Below are 14,306 nucleotides of genomic sequence, written 5' to 3' on the forward strand. Positions count from 1 at the left end.
CAGTAAGACTGTGTGCTAAACCTCTGCCACTGGGTGGGACTGAGGGTTTGCTCAATAAAAGCAAACAAGGTTTTCAGTAAAAAAGCTCGTCTTTCTCTGTTAAACTGGTGGAAACCAGTAAAACCAGACCAAAACTTTTAACAGCAGCAAAGCACACAGCTGAAATGCAGCTTGCACAAAAGATACATGGTAACATTTTTGGTATGCCTGTCTTATTGGCAAGGCTACTGTGTGCAAAATGTCGTTAGGGTTGCTTATGCTTATGCTTATGAAAATTAGTCAGTTTGCAGTTTACATCCATGTCTGTCCTGACTCTACAAACGATCATTCCTTTGTCAATTAATTTCTCCAAATTTCTCTCAATATGTTGCTTTCTCTATTACATGTAAATAAAAGATGAAAAATGTTGATCAGTGATCCATTTTTGCTTACATACTGAAGTTTATTTAGCTTGTTATTTATTTAGTTTACTGTCACTGAGTAGAAAAGAAATAATAAATATATATATTAATATATTCACATTTATTAACATATAGTGAGAGAATTGTAACTTTTTTCCCTAAAAAATTACTTGGTGACTGATTCAAAACTTGACAACTAATTGCTCTGGTCACAGTTAGGTTGACCTTTGACCTTGTTATATAAAATGTCACTTCAATTCATCACTTTATCCTATTAGACATTTGTGTTTAGCATTATCAAGTTACGGCCAAACCTTTTCTTTTTCTTGCGAGGTCACAGAGACCTGTACCCACCAATTTCTCATCAATAGAATCAATAAATCAACAGATATCCTGAGATAATGGGTGCACAAGAAAGGATCTCCTGGACGAACAACCAAAAATATAATGACTCTGGCCCAGGCTATTGCAAGTGCAGAGGCACGATAAGAGTTTTTCTTGTTTGAGTTATGCTGCTTTTTCACTGCTTTAGTTTGGCTGCATGTTATGAATACTGGATATGGTCTTTGTATTTTCAATGTTTTGTTTCTTCTTCCTGCTACTCGGGGTGATTTCTGCATATGTCTTGAACACACTGAATTTGTGGCTTTTGCTTTGCATTTTGGCATCTTGTCGTCTTTTGTTTTGCATTTTGGCATCTTGTCGTCTTTTGTTTTGCATTTCTAATCCTGCTATTTTAATGTTTTTGAACATTTTGCCAAAGCACATTTGCAGAAATGTTGACTCATGTGCATTGTCCCCTGTGAATAAAGAAATGAAATGCTGTAGAGGCATTACTTCACAGTGAGAGGATGATATGGATGGCTGTTATACAAACAAAGTTATGGGTATGTGAATGAATCACATCTATACGGCTGGGTACCATATCCATCAGGTGCCAGCTTTCAGTACTTTAATTTCCAAACAAATAAATATTCCATCAGAGATATCCTTTTTATCACCACTCCTCTAATCATTGCCGTCTCAGCTACATAAAATTGGCAAAACATGCAAGGTATGCATTAACATGCACAACTACTGACTAATTCCACAACAGGAAGTCCAACTAAAACCAGCAGCAAAGAGCATATGGAGTCATCACATACTGAGCCTGAGGTGGACACAGCATGAACATCTCTTTAATCAGAGGAAATCCAATACAGTGCGGTGATTCATTTTACTAAAATGTTTTAGAGTCTTTCCGACTGTGCTTCCATGCTGCATTACATGTATATTATAATGGTGTCTAACTCCTGCAATAGCGTGTTATTTTCCCTGGTTTATCCATACATCGTGCTTCAGGCAACAGTGGTGGTCATGCTGTTATTGAACATCAAAACATAAATATTAGCTAATTGAACCTCTTTTGCTTGCATGTTTGCCCAGAGGGACACTTTGCCTGTGAGTATAATCAAAGTCAAGCTGAAACATAATCCATCTAGCCTTCTACACTTTCTCTTAGGTGATTTATTTTTTCAATCTTGAAAGGGTAACTAATATTTGCATTGCAGCTATACATGCCTGTTTTACATACATGCATTTGTGTGAAAAACAAATAACCTTTTTCAAGCAATAATAGTAATTAATACATGAACCTAAGACAAAACACACAAAACTGCAAGTCTTTTAACATTTAAAATACTATATAGAGAACCTATTGTGATCATTTTCAGGTTCATACTTGTAATTTGTGTGTCTGTTTACATGCTTTAATGGCCAAAAAAACTAATTTTTCCTCACACAGTCTGTGATGGAAGACCTGTATTCACCCAGTGTCGGACACACTCCATTTTAGCACGTGTCACTTTAAGACCCCCTCCCGAAAAAGCCCAGTTTGCTTTGACTGGTCAGTGTTCTCAGGTCTTCAGCATCTCTGCATATCTGCAGAAATGGATACAGCATTGGAGGCGGAGCCCCGTTTATTTCTATGAAAGTTGCTCAGTGGCGTGTGAAGTCCAAAAAGTTTGACTTCCAGGGTGCACTGTAATAAATTGCTGTAAAAAATACAGCCAAATTCCAAAATTCAGTAAAACATTGTAAATCTTGATGCTTTTTGGAGCCAATATTATACTGTACATTTCACATTCTACTGTAGGAAACTGTAATACATTTAAAGGTAATATACTGCTGAAGTAATTTACAGTAATGACACTGTAAAATAACTGTATGATGCTGGCAACTACAGCTACCAGCAGTTTTAATGGAAAATGTGTGAGTTTGTAAAATTATCCAGATCTTCTGCATCATGTGGCCAACAGAGCAAGCGCATTATAGACTTTTCTGAGTCAAGTGGCTAACGTATGGTTTCGACCTCCACTAACTTTTTTGGGATAAAATGATTTAACTATGTGACTCTTCTAGACTTCAAATGGTAATGGACCGAATGTGTCAAATCCCGAAAGCAAAACAAGTAATTTCACGGTGGTAGTGACATTTAAATGATGTATCCACTGATTAATAGATGTCTCTTTTACTATGTAAGTCTATGGGAAGGAGTATTTTTGGGCCTGAGGGCCTGGGTGTCACATGTTTGGCCACTGCAAAAATGAAGTATAAAGCCTGGTTGCACTTCCTAAGGGCCTGGTCTCTGCACCATCACTGCAGCTGGAGTATAGCAGACGTTTCTCCAATGAAAACCACCAAAAGAAGCTTCTAAACCAAAATCTTCACATATGCACATGTTGCAGAAGGATTAAGAGCTTATGTTGAGGAGAAATTCACATCTGCAACCAAGATTACCTATTTCCATGATGTTAACATATGTAGCTATGCACATGAAGAGATTTTTTTTCAGTGATTACTTTTACATATGTTTACCTCATTATTTGAAATTCTGGAAGAGCACAATGAGTTCTCTTTAGTAAGGCCAAAATCTAATAAACTAATCTCTAATTTATAACCATTTTTAAAAATTGGGGTCAGAGTCTCTCTCCATTTCTGTTTCACTGAAACCTTCTGGCCCAAGACTAGTGTGCAACCTTAGTCCGAGTACAGGTGAGTAAAATCACATGCATAAGGCTGAGACCACAATAAACTAGTTCTTTTGAAATTAGCAACCTGTAACATCTGACACCCCATTTACTTTACAGCTCTCAGTCTTGTGGAGGTGATCAAAGCTTCTTCTGGTTTCTCTCCAGCAGTGTTTCCCCTTCCTGCTGCAACAACACGTCTCTCCTAAGCCACATAAATCAATAAAAGAACCACAGTAAAACTGTGAGCAAGGAGTCAACAATGCGTTATCTCCCTTGAATTTAATGATCAGTGAGCGACACTGTGGAAGACGTCCAAGCTTTTAATGATATTGCAGTTAAATAGTCAACAGCACTTCAAAATTGTGCAAAGTTGTCTGGATAAGGTGCACAATGTCACAGTTTGAAGTGTTACATTCTGTCTGAATACGTATGGATGTTCCAGATAGCATACTGAAACAAAGTATAGATGATATAAAGAGGGTCCTCACAAACTATTGGAACCTATTGAAACTGGTATGACCAGAGATCACAGAGAAAATGGACCGTGGCTTCACTTTTGCTCAAAAAAACCTACAACTAGAATGCACTGCACCGTATGCAAACCTGTTAGTTTGACATAAAGGTGGCCAGCTTTGGTGGCTAAAATCATTTAAAATAATTATCTACTGCAATAGTTTATACCAAGAAATGAATAAGTTCAGTTCATTGAAGTAATATATCTGCAAAGGTCAAGTCTTTTAAAGAGAAACGTAAGCCTTCATTATCCCATACATCTCAAAAAGCATCCAAATCCTCCATGTTGACATATTTGCGGTCTAGTAGCACTCCTGCTCTAACTAGACTCTTGAAAACTTGTAAAACAGCACATCTTTGCCCTCTATCCAGTTTTTCCTTCCTACTTATTAGGTTAATTGCCAACTTAACTGAAAAAGAAGTTCAGCAGTCAAGCTTATTTCTTCATTTTTTACCACAAGAAAAAACAAAAATAAACATATTTTCAGAGAAGGTCTCTCCAAAGGACAACAATAAAGCATGAAGGGTTCCAAATAAGGACATTAATCAAGAGCACTGAATAAATCAATGAAATATTGTCTCTTACTGAGCAAAATGGATAACCATCTGAAACTCAAGGATATAACACTGACACAAAAGCATTCACTGCCACAATTCCATGTACAATACGCCATTGTAAATCACCAGTATTTTTGGTTTGGAGAGATAATTAAAACACTTGTTCTACAGCACCTGAGGAGACCCAACTCCTCTCTTTATCCTCTTAAACAACCCAGCTGGCCATCACTGTTGTAGACATTGATACTTAGTTGATTGTTGACATCAGGTGACAAAAGAAATTGAAGTTGCTGCTGCTGAGAGTGAAGTTTACACCGGGGAAAATTGTAAGAGTCCACCCAGCCGAACACACTCACAACTGCTAGCATGCTTCTCATCAACGAGTTTAACGACAGAGTCGGGCAGTTTCAGTACGAGTTTGTTAGGCCCGTTTAACGGCATGGTGTTGCTGGTGCAGCTATGTAGCGCGTCATTACCGGGCAGACACTCAACTGACCATTCAGGCGGAGGATAGCGGCTCTGGAGATGGCTGTAACAGAAAGTCTGCTGATACAGTGAGGAAGGGGGACAGTCTGGGATCAGACTCCCAGCACCAAAACGATCAAATACAGGTATCTCTTGACTGGAGATGTTTCTATACTACTTGGTACCAATTTGTTTAGGTAGATTCCTTTAAAGGTATCAAGCACCGATACCCAGACCTAGTCTGTGTGCAGGAAGCAGTATGGCACCCAGTTTGTGCTCACAAACTCTCGTTATTACAGCTAAACATAACACTAAAATATGTTTCTGAAAACATTTTTGGAAAGAAATAGGCAAGGCAGCAACATAATCTTAATTTATATTTTAAAAGCACTGCATAGTTTTATGGTTTGATTGGAGTTTGAGACAGACAGAGAGAGAGAGAAAGAGCGAGGGGCAGGTCTGTCTCTTGATTTGCTCAGGAGCATGGGAGAGCCAGCAAAACTCCACCAAATGACGCATTTTGCGTGACTTGCGTCATGCAGCAGAGATTCCAGGGGGTGGGTTAACTTTGCACATACTACCCACACTGATATGAAGCTGGTTAAAAATCGGTGAAGTATCCCTTTAATATTGAAATTCTTTCTATATGCCAACGTAATACAAGCTTAATATCTTCCAGCAACACTGTTGCTTCATAATACAATATTCACATCTATCATTAAATTTACATGTAATATTGTTTTGTAGCCTTTCGGGTAAGTGGCGACATAACTCTAAAATGATGGAGTCGAGCAATGACGAGCCATTTTCTATTCTGTCCTCACGGTCTCCGGGAAGCATACAAACTGGCTAATTATGTTAGTGTGATTAAATTTTGGCTGGCCCTCAAACCATTTATCTTATATTTATCCAGGGATATTTAATTACATTAAAGCAAAGCTAAGAGAAGAACTGGGATGTAAAAGAGCACTGCCTTTGATATGTGCAGACACTTTGTATTTCCATTGGTCCAAATCAGTGTCAGTCTGATTGATCAGTGTTCTCGATATCCTCAGGCTGTCTCATTTCCTGCTGCTTGACTTATATAATGAGGCCTGGATGGAGGTCTGCGTTTTCTTTTTCTAGGGTGGCATCTGTTGTGAAACACTTAACAAAGCCCAGACAGCTTGTGCAGAAACAAGTGCCCTTTGGCTGCACCAGGGATGCAACTTATAGCCTTTCAGTTTCCACTTAAATGCCACTGAGGGTTTAGGGTCCAGTTTTTTGTGGAGCAAGATTTGCAGCATTAAGCTCGGTCAAGTGTGCAGTTTGCAGAGGGCGTAACGGCTCTTTTGGTATCTTTGTGACCTGTGGCCCTCGTGGTAATGGGTTGAGATTAGAAATATCACAGAGTAGCAGTGGTTGTGTTGGGGGCTTACATCAATCATAGCCAATCACATCTCATCCTGTTCCTTTGAAAGCACAGCTCCTGCTACCATAACATACTGACAATTTGGCGATGCAGCATCAGCAGAGTCCTGGCCAACTTTTCTAAAGAGCAAACTCGTAATTTTGTTCAGGATGTGCAGTGTAATCATAGAGCCACTCAAATATAAATATATTAAAGAAGGAAAAAAAGCATACCACATGTCATATCATACAGAGCCCCTGAAGTCCCAAGAGGGTTTTTTTATTTTTTATTTTTAATCTTGCGTGCACAAGTTATGCTGAATATCTTGTAAGAGCATGTTTATATCTTGTGCGCATAAGTTAATTATCCTGCGTTATTATTATGTAGGTAGTAAGTAAGGTAAGTTTTTGTCTTGTGCACACACATGATAATAAGCATGTAGGAATAAGTTATTATCTTAAGCACACAAGCTTTAATATTGTGCACAAGTTATCATCTTGTTATCATTTTGTTCACACAAATTACGAGTTACTTATTGTCTTGTGGGAACAAGTTGTTATCTTGTGCACATAAGTTAGGCCAATTATTTTATGGGAACAAGTTATTATGTTCTGCATAAAAAGTTATAATGGTGTGGGGACAAGTATGGCTAAGTATCTTGTTGAAATGAATTATTATCTTGTAGAAATAAGCTACTGTCTTGTGGGAGCAAGTTATTAACTTGAGCACACCAAATATAAAAGTTTTACTTTTCAGGACTTTGGGGGTGCATGGTAAAATTCTATTTTCCTAAGCCCAGTCAGAGACTTGCAATGTGTAATGAAGCGCAGTTTTATATAAGATCACAACACTCCGCTGTATAGCCAATTGTTGTGCATCTCAAGGGTATCGCGCTCTCCAACAGTTGCACTACAGAAACTGAGGAGCTGTGTAAAATTCAAAAGCACAAAAGTTTGTTTAGTTGTCTGACAACATCCTGATGCTGGCTGCACAAGATTTAATCAAAGCAAGGCAGTGGAACTGTGAGGCTTTAGGGAGTCAATCTACTAAAGGCCTCCATAAAGCCTACAAGCTGTTGTAGACAGATGCCAGTGAGAAAGAGAAATCATCAGCTGTTCAGCTCACTGTGCCGGCAGCAACTTTTTATCAGATATATTCTCACTTCATATTGTGAACACACAAGACAGTTTGTTTCGTTTTCTTTTGGTTTTTGGATACAACTAGTAAGACTGCCTTTCCCACAGCAACAGAATAAATAAAAAGGACACTGAAGTATTTGAACTCTGCATTTGACCGGTTCAAAAGAAATTGGTGATTGTTGTTAGCTGTAATGATGACTACACGTCACTGGGGCTGTAAAGTGTGTCACACTCACTTGGTTGAGAACCCCATTTTGACCTTCTTCTACCCTCTAAGTGGTCATAGGTTTTAACATCTTTGCACAGGGGGAGTGGTGAGTAGATGTATTTATAATTAGCATTGTCTGGGGCTGAAATGCCAAACTTCAGGCTTCAAAATGGTAGACAACAAACCAGTGGCATCACAGTATCTATGTCCATTGTTTTATGTATATCACATAGTAAGCACTCAGATTACTTTAGTTAGTCCTAGTTGTTAATAAGGTGTAATGTAGCACTTTAGTTTTGCATTTCATATAGAAGGTATAAGAAGGTAGAAGGTAAACAAAGTTTAAAAAATGAAATTACATTTGTCCTTGATCCTGCTACGTCTTTGGAGTTGGAGGATGAGTTGATTAAAATCAGCAGCTACTATGAAAATTCCATCTGGTTCTTTGGTGATGTTGCTGCTGGTGGCATCATTCAATTTCTGCAGTGCATTTTTTGAATTTGCATCATCATGAGTCTTGTGTCCTTTTGGCTCCCAACAAGGTCCATACATGCAGTGCAACAGCTTGATCCGGGATGTTAGGGGTTAACCATGTCTCTGTGAAGATGTGTGCAGAGCAGTCTCTGATCTCCCGTTGCTGAGTGAGCCTCATAAGCCTGGATCGCCTCTCATTCAATTTCTTCTCCTGTGACTCGACATTAGCCAGAAGAAGGCTTGGTAACAGCTCTCGGTCCAAGTCGGGTCAACCTCGCCCTGATGCCGACTCTCCTCCCTGTCTTTGTCTGGCGCTTTCGGTTTCGCTTCTCTGGTCTGACTGGCCGCTCGGCGTATGCTATTGGTGGTTATCCTCTTGCTGTCTACTGCATTCAGTCCAAACTCCACAAAAATTTTCATGATGTTTATAAATGCTTCTCTATTGTAGAAAAATCGTGCTTCAGCAGAAGGGACCATGGAGTTGAAAAAAATAGAAAAAAATAGTAAAATACAGCAAAAAAGTAGCAAGGATTTGAGGATTTTTTAAATGAAATCAAATGAATGAATGAAAATTTTAAAATAATCAATTAATTGCTTTTCAAATACTACTGATTTTTGTGGGGTTTTTTGGTTGCCATTAATTTCATCTTTGTTGAGATATGATGCACTGTGGTTGCCTTTTAAGTAAAGTGAGGGCAATTGCTCAATAGAAGTGGAGAGAGACAGCAAGGATAAATAACATCCAGATCTGCATTTTTCACATCTAACTCAGGAAATTAAGGGTTTATTTTAACCAAAACAGAGCTCCTAATTGTTGGAACAGTGGACTAACTAACTAGATGATTCACAAGAATAAGTGTGTTTTACTGAGTGTTATTTTGTTTCAGTTAAGTTTAAATGAAGCTTGTTTTTTGTGGTGACTTAACAAGGCAATTAAGCTACTGTTAGTTTAGTAAAAGAGTGAAACTTAAAATTCAGACAGCATATGGCTGTGTTTTTCTCTTTAATAGGGAAAATAGGTGAAAGCATGTTTCCTTTACTTTTTTATTTAAGAGCTACATATGAAGATAGTAAAGTCTCAAACACAACTCCCTGCTGAAAACTACACAAAAGTAATCTATTACCCCTTTCCCACCAAAATTAGCACGTGCACACATGTTTTTCAAACACAGGTTAACCTGCTAAAAAAAGGCTATAGACTGCAATCCCATTGCCAGGAGGAGACCTGTGTAGAGGGTGCTACAGTAGACAGGTCTGCCTGCCTGTGTGTGTCAGTGGGGGGTAATGTGTGTGTGTGTGTCCATGCAAGATCACAGACAAGCAGGAGGACAGGTAACAGTCAAAAGCAGCATGGATGGAGGTCTGTGAAAACTTTATGGTGGTTACTTCTCTTTATATATCTATTAATCATTCTGTCTCTCTTTTGGAGCGATGTTTGAGTGCTGCTTAGGTGGAGATGGATGGTAATTAGTGGCGGTGCGTCTTTGCATCTTGCTGGTTAAGGAGCTGAAATTACCCCGTTCACCCAATGGTGTGTTCCCATCAATGCCAATCAGGGACGGAGATGATGAATACCCGTGACTACTGAAGAGTCAATTGACCCAGGTGTGAATGCCGATTGTACACATTCCCATTGCATAAAAAAGCCAGATGTTAGTGAGTGTTTTAGTTTTTTTGTGCAGTGAGAACACTCTCACTCTCTGGTAAAACACTATGACTTGTATCCAGCTACTCAATTCCGCTCTAGCAGGAAGGCAACAGAGATAATGCACAAAAGACGCCTCTCCATGCTTCATACTACTCTTCTGCTCGTTCAGTTGTAACTGCATAACCTTACCTCAGTGATTTTGCAACTTGCCACAAGTCGGTTTGTTTATTCAGAAGTTAGCCCACAACAACAATTGCAATGGCAACAGTACACATATAAAAGACCACCGCTCTTAACATCCCGCTACGTTGATTTAAAGGGGAATGTCCCTTCCACTCTCATCCTATTTCTATTATATTTCCCCTTGTGCTGAGTGTACATGGCATGTCAGAATGAACATGTATGTCGGCTGGCCATCGGCTGCTTTGTGGTGCGGTCGGGTGCAACTTCATTATGTACTTTGTTGGTGCTTGGTGTTTGAGGTCAGTCTGGTGTGTCAGGGCCCTAGGAAAGATAATATGTCACTGTTATAGATTATCCATTGGCAACAGCCCTAAGTTTCACACAACATTTCCAGTGAACAAATGTCGCTATTTGGCATGTTATAGATTTAAAAAGTAAACATAATCACAAATTCTTGTATTTCCCAGAGCTCCCAAATCTGAGTTGCAACAGGAAACATGGATAAAGTGGAAGAGCACACTGGTTCTGAGCACTAAGAGCAGACTGAACTGTGTTGGGCTCCCAGAGTGGATTAGCAGAGTTTATCAGCAGCCGCACACTGTGGCTCACTCATTGCTGGCATGCTGCTGTGGATAAGTGGCTGCAGAGAGCACTGAGTCCTTGGCCGTGGTCAATAACAGCCTTCAGGGCACACAAGGTGCTGGTCAATTAGAAAACGCTGAAACAGTTTCTTGGTCAATATATTCACGGTCACAGTCTAATCTACTATGTGTTTTGTAAACACTCCAGTGCAATGCCATGTGAATTCACATTTTGCTTCCAATTGAAATTGAAAATGGTGTAGTAGATGATGTTTTTACAAATATGTATAAATTCAGCTGCAATATACTGAGCAAGACAAGTCACAAACTCCCTTAATATCAAAATACATATTTTGAAAATTAGATCGAATTAATTTCTAAGGTCTTGCATACTTAAGATTTTTAAAAGGTGTAAATATTAGGCTTTAATCATCAGAACGTGTCACATAAATTCTCCACGTCTCCAAACAACAAATCACAGTTATGGTACATATCTGCCTAGCAAAGGTTTTAAAAGTATATAAAATCCATTTCCCCAACCGAAAATCCACACACAGGTATGAATGACTGAATTATTATATTACTGAATTATCTGCCTGTTGCAGAATTTAAACAGCTTTCTCCAAAACACCTTTTCCTTCCCACCTAATAGACGCTGCTGCATTTCATGCAACGTTTTGCAGAGGTCAAGGATTTTGCCGTGTTATGTGACATGATTTACATTGAGAATGAAAAACAGCTCCCATATGGTGCCTTTCTTCCTAAGTAAAATGAAGCATCTTTGACATGCTACATGCATGTCTAAACATGGCCAAGAGCTTTAACACTGTGATGTTTGACAAGACCATCTGGTCTGCTGCAACATGAGGGGAGCATGTGTGGCTTGAAAATGTTGTTGTCAAGTCTTTTTTGAGAAACTTTTAAATGATGGAGGAAGAAATACCCAAATAATACAATAAAAGCAGGAAATGATGATGTGGATACTGTAAATTTGCTTTTCAATTAAATGGTTGGTTCCATTCATATTATAGGAGGGCTTATAAAAAACACCAGCTGTGGTTTAATAAATTTAACTTAAACAAGGCTGCAATAGTCTGCAAATTGTCACATTGATTTAGATGACTAAAGAGGCTTTCACACCTGTGTGTTTTGTGTCAACCAAATTCTGGTGTGTTTGCCTGATAAGAGCAGTTCATTTAGTCTGATGTGAAAAGCTGGTGTGAACCAAAGAAAAAAAAACAAAAAAAAACAAACAAAAAAAAAAAAAAAGGCTGAGACCAGGTCTCTGTCTGTTACCAACTAGAAGTGGACAGAGACCCTACATGCTAAAAGTGCCACCCAAAAAGTAAATATGTCTCACACTAGTCCAAGACTGTGCTGAGACATTCCTATATCAGATATCTGAATATCCATGACTTAAAATTTGTTTAATCCTCTTCTAAGATAAGTTAAATGTGCCAGAAACTTGTCAATGTTATGTCTTGGTTGCCGATCAGAGGTCGATAAAAATCATAGATCTCCTCCATGCTCTTCTAAAATTCAGCCTCTGGGGAAACATTGTTCTGCAGTAGGTATCATGAATCATTCAAATCATTGCTGATCTGGATTACTGCTTGCCGTCAGCAGCTGTCATGGATTTGTACCTTCAAGATTAAGAGATGAATTTCTTCCCTCTTTTTTTTCTTGTCAGTGAACCCACCCCCCTGTGGCACTACTCTGGAAACATGTGCATTATCTTTTCTAGCATTTTTGGTTATTATTCTGCACTGAAAAGACAAGAACATCTGTGCAGAGAGGGGGAGAGAAAATGAAAAAGATCCCATTTATACCTGGTGTTAAAATGCTCTCTGTGGACAAAGCATTGTCAACAAAACAAACAAGGCTTGGTCATTAGTTGAGAATCTGTTCCATCTTTTTTGTTATTCTAAATTGTAAGCATTTTTATGGCTCTTGTGTAATCATGGGATAAAGTACAATGAAAAGACTGACATTACCAGTAATGCTTACACAGTTGCCACAATAGCTGAATAATGTCAACATTTTGATCCTATTTGGATATTCGTCAGGTATGATTTTTTTAATTCAATTTCATTACATTTTTTGTGTCACTTGCCTGTGGATGTTTTATCACCCTGGGCGGTTTGGATGGTTAAGTTTGTCAGCCTTTAGGTAGAGCTAAACAATAAATCAACCAATAATCACGATCACAATATGAACATAATGACACAGTGTGTCTATGTAAACACTTAATAGATGGGTGAGCAGCCAACTTACTATATTCCTTTATTTGTAATGTTTCTTTTTAAGGCAGAAAAAAAGTTTTTTAATGTGATATTTACTGAAAATTACATACATATAAAAAGAAAGTAACGTTAGTCTAGCTTAATTTTTGCAATGGTAATTTACTTTAGCAGAAACTTTTAGCTTCCCGGCGATCTTCCCCCAGCCAGCTGACACCATGCTTCCATTTTTGTAGTGAAAAAAGTAGGTTTTGTTTGAATAATTTCTCCTTTCAACTGTATGAATGAGCTGGTCCTTCGCTACTGTGATGCTTTCAAAGTGAGCATCAGATATAAAGACAAACAAAGCGAATCTCACAACACTTGCATCTGCTAAGGACACCTATATTGTTGGCTTAAAATCCAAATGTTGTCATATTGGAACAGTTTTAGTCCTTTTAGACTAACTCTGTCATCTCCTCTCATTGGCCCAAAAACTAAACAAAAATGCATCACTCTACCCCCTCGGCTGAAATCTGACACCAGCCACCTTGGCTCCCTCAATGAATTTGTCATTTTCAATTTGTGGCATGGAGTAAGTGTGCATGTGTTACCTTTCATTACTTGCAAAATCATGGTCACTTTTTATCTGCTGCCTTTGAACTGTAACTCCTTCTCCGTGGATGATGGGAGGAAACAATGAGTAGTGGTAGTAAACTCTTGGGGATGCTGAGTAGAGACAATATTAATCAATTTCAGAAACGCAGGATCAACAACACTTATACCAGATGAAAGGCTGTTGCTGATTTTTGTAAAAACTCTTTTTTTTTTAAGTCCATTAATAATATTTGTCTGTTTTTAATTCTTTTTAATAAAAAATTAAAGCTCACTATGGCAGCTGAACTATTGTAAGAGATTGTTAACTAAAAAAACCTTAGTATTGGAGTCTGGCTTTGAAGAGAGCACAGATAATTTTCACTTTGAGTTCAGTTTTAAATGGTATGGTTTTAGAAAAAAAATCGTGTTTAAGAAGTACCAAATGTAACAGGATGAATTAGATTTGGACTATACTGTAAGAGTTCTGTTAGAGTCTGTAAACAGCTGTTTTGATATAAATTGCTGTTGTTAAATGTTGTCCTCAATCAGTCAGTAATTTAATATGTTCATCATTTTCCATGGAGACATGCAAGAAAAACAAAGCCTTCCTCAGTAATTCAAAGTAACACAGCACTACAATTTGATTCACAAGTAGTCATTTCGTGGGGGAAGTATTCCTTTAAAGCAAATTCAATTAAACCACATTGTTGGAGCTTGATCAGCCCTGCCAACTCAACTTCACAGTGCATTAGAAATCCATCACTACTTTACACTGTCTCGGTTTGGAACTAATACAATCTGCTGGGAAAAGTGCTTGGTGTTGTTTTCTTTTTCACATTTTAAATTATCTAAGTGCATACTTTAGTCATATTTTAAATGGGACCTTTCCTAGAATAAATAGTAAATGTATATGCAGCAT

The 14,306-nt window shown here is 38.2% G+C and overlaps 1 long non-coding RNA gene across 3 annotated transcripts in view; it reads right to left on the reverse strand.

Annotated features, from left to right (window-relative positions):
- LOC121955134 (uncharacterized) overlaps positions 1 to 14,306 on the reverse strand; it is an 83,097-nt gene that overhangs the window by 40,342 nt on the left and 28,449 nt on the right. Inside the window, exon 6 of one of the 3 annotated variants that reach the window (XR_015779069.1) lies at positions 9,416 to 10,311. The exons of 1 other annotated variant lie outside the window; for it this stretch is intronic. This is a non-coding gene — a long non-coding RNA (uncharacterized LOC121955134). Of the gene's footprint in view, positions 1 to 9,415; positions 10,312 to 14,306 lie in introns of those variants that run through there. One more of the 3 variants, XR_006106604.2, reaches the window with a different exon arrangement.

The sequence above is a fragment of the Plectropomus leopardus genome, chromosome 16 (assembly GCF_026936395.1).
Source record: "Plectropomus leopardus strain MGB_pleo_1.0 chromosome 16, ASM2693639v1, whole genome shotgun sequence".
NCBI lineage: Eukaryota > Metazoa > Chordata > Actinopteri > Perciformes > Serranidae > Plectropomus > Plectropomus leopardus.